Raw genomic sequence first — 8699 nt, 5'->3', positions numbered from 1 at the left:
AGCCTCTGACATCACCGCACGTCACTTGCTTTAAAGATAATTACTGTGTTTCCTTGTTCCATGACTGAACCTGAGCATTTATGTTCATTCAGCAATCATTCATTCATTGTTTATTGTTTTAATAATAAATTGTGTAATCATTTATTTATAAACAAAGAAATTTTATTAGATTGTTTCTTAAAAGTAAAAAAATGTACTGCCGTTCTCCTCTTGTTCCATGAGTCTGCTCTGAGGCCAGTACTGCCCAGTAATATTTTTTTTAAATTATCTGTCACCTGTCATGCTACAGGAGGCTAGGGCTTTAGTCTTGTAGGGGGGGGGGGACTCATCATTGCTTTGCTTCTTCTCACAAATAATATTTTTCCTAGTAACTACATGAAGATTGACTACAACAAGCAATAAGTGGTCAGTCAAATTCTGCAATCTACAACTGTCATCAGTTACGCTCACGTATACATTACACACCAGAGTACCAATTGTTACAGGTAGCTGTGAATAATAAAAAGCTGGGCTAAAAAAGCTAACATACAATTGTGTGTATTTTTATAATATAAACGGATATTTATTGTGACTAATCATATGACACTTTAAAGGGACATGAAACCCTTTTTCTTCTCATGATTCAGGTAACACATACAATTTTAAATAACTTTCCAAAAAACTTCTATCATCAAATTTGCTTCATTCTCTTGGTATCCATTGCTGAAGGAGCAGTAATGCACTACTGGGAGTGAACTGAAAGCCTTTAACAAGATATTTTAACAAGATATTTTCCAATTCTGTTTTAGAATGGTATTAAGGCCATTCTTGTCAGCCGCATATGTGGTCACCAGGGTCATCTTATCTTGTTCCACCATCTGTCGCTCAGGGACATTCTTAGAGTATACTTCACTGATGTGTTTTTCCAATAATCCCTTACGATAACCTCTCCTCAAGAAGCGCTCCTTCCCGGCACTGAAGAAGGCGTTACCGAAATCCCAATTTGTAAGGGTTAAAAGGAATAACACCGAAGAAGGACGGGCAGCAAGGCAAACAGATGAGATGAAGGAGCGCTTCTTGAGGAGAGGTTATCGTAAGGGATTATTGGAAAAACACATCAGTGAAGTATACTCTGAGAATGTCCCTGAGCGACAGATGGTGGAACAAGATAAGATGACCCTGGTGACCACATATGCGGCTGACAAGAATGGCCTTAATACCATTCTAAAACAGAATTGGAAAATTCTACGTCTAGAGGATAGCCTCCCTTTTAAAGGGATGGGTGAACCTAGGATTGGGTACCGAAGAGGAAAATCCTTGAAAGATATCCTACAGCTCACAGACCCGGTTCACTGCTACGCAAATAGGACATGGTTGGAGGATGTCAAGCCAGGATGCTATAGATGTAGTGGCTGCACCACCTGTAATGGGCTAATAACCGGAAAATTTTTCCATCACCCAAGAAGCAGAAAAAGATATACACACAGACACAGGATGACTTGTACTACCACTCATGTGGTCTACCTGCTGCATTGCCCATGTAGTTTATTTTACGTGGGTAAAACTAATGATAACCTACGAATACGTATGGCAAATCATAAAAGCTCAATCAGAAGGGCAATTAAGAAGGGTGAATCGGATCAACCAGTGGCCCGCCACTTCTTGGAGAGCGGGCATAATGTCTGTGATTTAAGATATACCTTAATTGATCATGTCCCTGCACTGAGAAGAGGTGGTGACAGGGGTAATTTGCTACTACAGAAGGAGTCCAGATGGACATACGAATTGGACACCCTGACCCCTAAGGGCCTGAACGTTAAGCTAGATTGGCAGTGTTTTTTCTGAAAGTGTATTTTTTCTGAAAGTGTATTTTTTCTGAAAGTGTACTTTTCTGAAATATCTTTCTATAAGGGTCTTCTAGAAATGTTATTCAATAATTTCTTCCTATAGTGTTACAATATGTGCCATCATTACTTTACTTATGTGTTTATTTCCAATTTAGTGTACTATAGTATGGAGCATAGAATAGCAGAATGCAGGGGTAGCATTGAGTTTATGTTAGACAGCGATGTATATTTGGAAGTATTTGTATATAAGCGACATCCTAATATAATACTATGAGTAGAAATAGTTTAATGGAGAAATGATATTTTTTAAATTATGTACAAAATGCTGTTTTGATAATGTTTTTAATGTTCACTTTTTCACATAGGATCACATATTTGCCTAAACGATCACTGGGAATTAAGCCTCCAGCTACATACAAACGTCTGCTGATGACGTTCTTTTGCTGTGGTTGGCAGAGGTAGGTGGTTGGCGGCTTGCGGGGGTGTGATTCACTAGAGAGCGCTGTCTCCATGCAGATGACGTAATGGAAGCGCCGGGTATGCACCGCTGTGAGTCTGATCACGATGAAACATAGGTGACTGTATTTGCAAACGCTTGTTTATTGAGTTATTATATTATTGATATATTGATGGCATAATTGGTGTTAGGGGGGGTATAAGTATATCACTGTGTTTATTCACTATTGTTGTAAGTCTGAGGACGGGGGTGAAACCCCGAAACGTCACTAAGTAAAATTATTTTGAAGTTCAAACGGAGAGTGCCTGCTTCTTTTTGGAATTGTGTACTATTTTGCTGTGCACCCCGGACTGTGATTGAGAATGCTGTTACCTCTGGATTTGTTATATATATATATATATATATATATATATATATATGTGTGTGTGTGTGCAGCTACCAATCAACAGCTTCTGAGCCTACCTAGGTATACTTTTCAACAAAGGATACAAAAAGAATTAAACAAATTAGATAATAGAAATAAATTGGAAAGTTATGTAAAAGTGCATGCTCTTTCTGAAACATGAAAGGAAAAATGTTGGTTTAAGCACAAATACAATTTTCTCTTGTTAAGTGTATCCAGTCCACGGATCATCCATTACTTGTGGGATATTCTCCTTCCCAACAGGAAGTTGCAAGAGGATCACCCACAGCAGAGCTGCTATATAGCTCCTCCCCTAACTGCCATATCCAGTCATTCTCTTGCAACTCTCAACAAAGATGGACGTAGTAAGAGGAGAGTGGTGTATTATAGTTAGTTTCTTAACTTCAATCAAAAGTTTGTTATTTTTAAATGGTACCGGAGTGTACTGTTTATCAAAGGCAGCATTAGAAGAAGAATCTGCCTGTGATTTCTATGATCTTAGCAGAAGTAACTAAGATCCATTGCCGTTCTCACATATTCTGAGGAGTGAGGTAACTTCAGAGAGGGAATGGCGTGCAGGTTTTCCTGCAATAAGGTGTGTGCAGTAAACATATTTCTAGGGATGGAACTTGCTAGAAAAATGCTGCTGATACCGGATTAATGTAAGTTAAGTCTAAATGCAGTGATTTAATAGCGACTGGTATCAGGCTTATTAACAGAGATACATACTCTTATAAAAGTGTAATATAAAACGTTTGCTGGCAAGTTTAATCGTTTTTATATATGCTTTGGTGATAAAACTTATTGGGGCCTAGTTTTTTCCACATGGCTGGCTTTATTTTTGCTAGAAACAGTTTTCCTGAGGCTTTCCACTGTTATAGTATAAAAGTTACAGTTGGTGCAGTTAAAATTACAAACTGTGACATTCAGCTTCCCTCAGCAGTCCCCTGCATGCTATAGGACATCTCTGATGGGCTCAAAAGGCTTCAAAAGTAGGAGCTGTGGCAGTTGTTATGACATATTTTTCGTTTTGTTAATCTGTTTTTTGTATTAAGGGGTTAATCATCCATTTGCAAGTGGGTGCAATGCTCTGCTAACTTGTTAAATACACTGTAAAAATTTAGTTAGTGTAACTGCCTTTTTTCACTGTTATTTCAAATTTTGCCAAAATTTGTTTCTCTTAAAGGCACAGTAACGTTTTTTATATTGCTTGTTAACTTTGTTTAAAGTGTTTTCCAAGCTTGCTAGTCTCATTGCTAGTCTGTACAAACATGTCTGACACAGAGGAAACTACTTGTTCATTATGTTTAAAAGCCATTGTGGAGCCCCATAGGAGAATGTGTACTAAATGTATTGATTTCACCTTAAACAGAACAAGATCAGTCTTTATCTATAAAAGAATTGTCACCAGAGGGGTCTGTCGAGGGGGAAGTTATGCCGACTAACTCTCCCCATGTGTCGGACCCTTCGCCTCCCGCTCGAGGGACGCACGCTAATATGGCGCCAAGTACATCAGGGATGCCCATAGCGATTACTTTGCAGGACATGGCTGCAATCATGAATAATACCCTGTCACAGGTATTAGCCAGATTGCCTGAATTGAGAGGCAAGCGCGATAGCTCTGGGGTTAGACGAGATACAGAGCGCGCGTAGATGCTGTAAGAGCCATGTCTGATACTGCGTCACAATATGCAGAACCTGAGGACGGAGAGCTTCAGTCTGTGGGTGACGTCTCTGAATCGGGGAGACCTGATTCAGAGATTTCTAATTTTAAATTTAAGCTTGAGAACCTCCGTGTGTTACTTGGGGAGGTATTAGCTGCTCTGAATGACTGTGACACATTTGCAGTGCCAGAGAAATTGTGTAGGCTAGGCTGGATAAATACTATGCAGTGCCGGTGAGTACTGATGTTTTTCCAATACCTAAAAGGCTTACTGAAATTATTAGTAAGGAGTGGGATAGACCCGGTGTGCCCTTTTCCCCACCTCCTATATTTAGAAAAATGTTTCCAATAGATGCCACTACACGGGACTTATGGCAGACAGTCCCTAAGGTGGAGGGAGCAATTTCTACTTTAGCAAAGCGTACCACTATCCCGGTTGAGGACAGTTGTGCTTTTTCAGATCAAATGGATAAAAAATTAGAGGGTTACCTTAAGAAAATGTTTATTCAACAAGGTTTTATTTTACAGCCCCTTGCATGCATTGCGCCTGTCACTACTGCGGCGGCGTTCTGTTTTGAGGCCCTGGAAGAGGCCATCCATACAGCTCCATTGACTGAAATTATTTACAAGCTTAGAACACTTAAGCTAGCTAACTCCTTTGTTTCTGATGCCATTGTTCATTTGACTAAACTAACGGCTAAGAATTCCGGATTCGCCATCCAGGCGCGTAGGGCGCTATGGCTTAAATCCTGGTCAGCTGATGTGACTTCAAAGTCTAAATTACTTAACATTCCTTTCAAGGGGCAGACCTTATTCGGGCCTGGTTTGAAAGAAATTATTGCTGACATTACTGGAGGTAAGGGTCATACCCTTCCTCAGGACAGGGCCAAATCAAGGGCCAAACAGTCTAATTTTCGTGCCTTTCGAAATTTCAAGGCAGGTGCAGGATCAGCTCCCTCTACTTCAAAACAAGAGGGAACTTTTCCTCAATCTAAGCAGGCCTGGAAACCTACCCAGTCCTGGAACAAGGGCAAGCAGGCCAGAAAGCCTGCTGCTGCCTCCAAGACAGCATGAAGGAGCGGCCCCCTATCCGACAACGGATCTAGTAGGGGGCAGACTCTCTCTCTTCGCCCAGGCGTGGGCAAGAGATGTTCAGGATCCCTGGGCGTTGGAGATCATATCTCAGGGATATCTTCTGGACTTCAAACCTTCTCCCCCACAAGGGAGATTTCACCTTTCAAGATTATCTGCAAACCAGATAAAGAAAGAGGCATTCCTAAGCTGCGTGCAAGACCTCCTTGTAATGGGAGTGATCCATCCAGTTCCGCGGACGGAACAAGGACAGGGGTTTTATTCAAATCTGTTTGTGGTTCCCAAAAAAGAGGGAACCTTCAGACCAATTTTGGATCTAAAGATCCTAAACAAATTCCTCAGAGTTCCATCATTCAAGATGGAAACTATTCGAACCATTTTACCCATGATCCAAGAGGGTCAGTACATGACCACAGTGGACTTAAAGGATGCCTACCTTCACATTCCGATCCACAAGAATCATCATCGGTTCCTGAGGTTTGCCTTTCTAGACAGGCATTACCAGTTTGTAGCTCTTCCATTCGGGTTGGCTACAGCCCCAAGAATTTTTACAAAGGTTCTGGGCTCACTTCTGGCGGTTCTAAGACCGTGAGGCATAGCGGTGGCTCCTTACCTAGACGACATCCTGATACAGGCGTCAAGCTTTCAAATTGCCAAGTCTCATACAGAGATAGTTCTGGCATTTCGGAGGTCGCATGGGTGGAAAGTGAACGAAGAAAAGAGTTCTCTATCTCCTCTCACAAGGGTTTCCTTCCTAGGGACTCTGATAGATTCTATAGAAATGAAAATTTACCTGACGGAGTCCAGATTATCAAAACTTCTAAATGCTTGCCGTGTTCTTCACTCCATTCCGCGCCCCACGGTGGCTCAGTGCATGGAAGTAATCGGCTTAATGGTAGCGGCGATGGACATAGTGCCATTTGCGCGCCTGCATCTCAGACCGCTGCAATTATGCATGCTCAGTCAGTGGAATGGGGATTACACAGATTTGTCCCCTCTACTAAATCTGGATCAGGAAACCAGGGATTCTCTTCTCTGGTTGTTATCTCGGGTCCATCTGTCCAAATGTATGACCTTTAGCAGGCCAGATTGGACCATTGTAACAACAGACGCCAGCCTTCTAGGTTGGGGTGCAGTCTGGAACTCCCTGAAGGCTCAGGGTTCATGGACTCAGGAGGAGAAACTCCTCACAATAAATATTCTGGAGTTAAGAGCAATATTCAATGCTCTTCTAGCTTGGCCTCAGTTAGCAACACTGAGGTTCATCAGATTTCAGTCGGACAACATCACAACTGTGGCTTACATCATCCATCAAGGGGGGGACCAGGAGTTCCCTAGCGAAGTCAGAAGTCTCCAAGATAATTCGCTGGGCAGAGACTCACTCTTGCCACCTATCAGCGATCCATATCCCAGGGGTAGAGAACTGGGAGGCGGATTTTCTAAGTCGTCAGACTTTTCATCCGGGGGAGTGGGAACTCCATCCGGAGGTGTTTGCTCAATTGGTTCTCCGTTGGGGCAAACCAGAACTGGATCTCATGGCGTCTCGCCAGAACGCCAAGCTTCCTTGTTACGGATCCAGGTCCAGGGACCCAGAAGCGGCACTGATAGATGCTCTAGCAGCGCCTTGGTTCTTCAACCTGGCCTATGTGTTTCCACCGTTTCCTCTGCTCCCTCGTCTGATTGCCAAAATCAAACAGGAGAAAGCATAGGTGATATTGATAGCGCCTGCGTGGCCACGCAGGACCTGGTATGCAGACCTAGTGGACATGTCATCCTTTCCACCATGGACTCTGCCTCTGAGACAAGACCTTCTAATACAAGGTCCTTTCAATCATCCGAATCTACTTTCTCTGAGACTGACTGCATGGAGATTGAACGCTTGATCCTATCAAAGCGTGGCTTCTCCGAGTCAGTAATTGATACCTTAATACAGGCACGAAAGCCTGTCACCAGGAAAATTTACCACAAGATTTGGCGTAAATATCTTCATTGGTGTGAATCCAATAATTACTCATTGAGTAGGGTTAGGATTCCTAGGATATTGTCCTTCCTCCAAGAGGGTTTGGACAAAGGACTATCAGCTAGTTCTTTAAAGGGACAGATTTCTGCTCTGTCTATTCTTTTACACAAGCGTCTGGCAGAAGTTCCAGACGTTCAGGCATTTTGTCAGGCTTTAGTTAGAATTAAGCCTGTGTTTAAACCTGTTGCTCCCCCATGGAGCCTAAACTTGGTTCTTAAAGTTCTTCAAGGGGTTCTGTTTGAACCCCTTCATTCTATTGATATCAAACTTCTATCATTGAAAGTTCTTTTTCTGATGGCTATTTCCTCGGCTCGAAGAGTCTCGGAGTTATCTGCCTTACATTGTGATTCTCCTTATCTGATCTTTCATTCAGATAAAGTAGTTCTGCGTACAAAACCTGGTTTTTACCTAAGGTGGTTTCTAACAAGAATATCAATCAAGAGATTGTTGTTCCATCATTATGCCCTAATCCTCCTTCAAAGAAGGAACGTCTTGCATAATCTAGACGTAGTCCGTGCATTGAAGTTTTACTTGCAGGCTACTAAAGATTTTCGCCAAACATCTCACCTGTTTGTTATTTACTCTGGAAAGAGGAGAGGTCAAAAGGCCTCGGCAACCTCTTTCTTTTTGGCTTCGGAGTATAATCCGTTTAGCATATAAGACTGCTGGACAGCAGCCCCCTGAAAGAATTACAGCTCATTCTACTAGAGCTGTGGCTTCTACCTGGGCCTTTAAAAATGAGGCCTCTGTTGAACAGATTTGCAAGGCTGCGACTTGGTCTTCGTTTCATACTTTTTCAAAATTTTCAAAATTTGATACTTTTGCTTCTTCGGAGGCTGTTTTTGGGAGAAAAGTTCTACAGGCAGTGGTTCCTTCCGTTTAAGTTCCTGCCTTATCCCTCCCATCATCCGTGTACTTAAGCTTTGGTATTGGTATCCCACAAGTAATGGATGATGCGTGGACTGGATACACTTAACAAGAGAAAACATAATTTATGCTTACCTGATAAATTTATTTCTCTTGTAGTGTATCCAGTCCACTGCCCGCCCTGTCCGTTTAAGGCAGGCCTAAATTTTAATTAAACTTCAGTCACCACTGCACCCTATGGTGTCTCCTTTCTCGGCTTGTTTCGGTCGAATGACTGGATATGGCAGTTAGGGGAGGAGCTATATAGCAGCTCTGCTGTGGGTGATCCTCTTGCAACTTCCTGTTGGGAAGGAGAATATCCCACAAGTAAT

Source organism: Bombina bombina, chromosome 5 (assembly GCF_027579735.1).
Source record: "Bombina bombina isolate aBomBom1 chromosome 5, aBomBom1.pri, whole genome shotgun sequence".
Taxonomy (NCBI): Eukaryota; Metazoa; Chordata; class Amphibia; order Anura; family Bombinatoridae; genus Bombina; species Bombina bombina.
Note: the sequence above shows the minus strand (reverse complement) of the source record.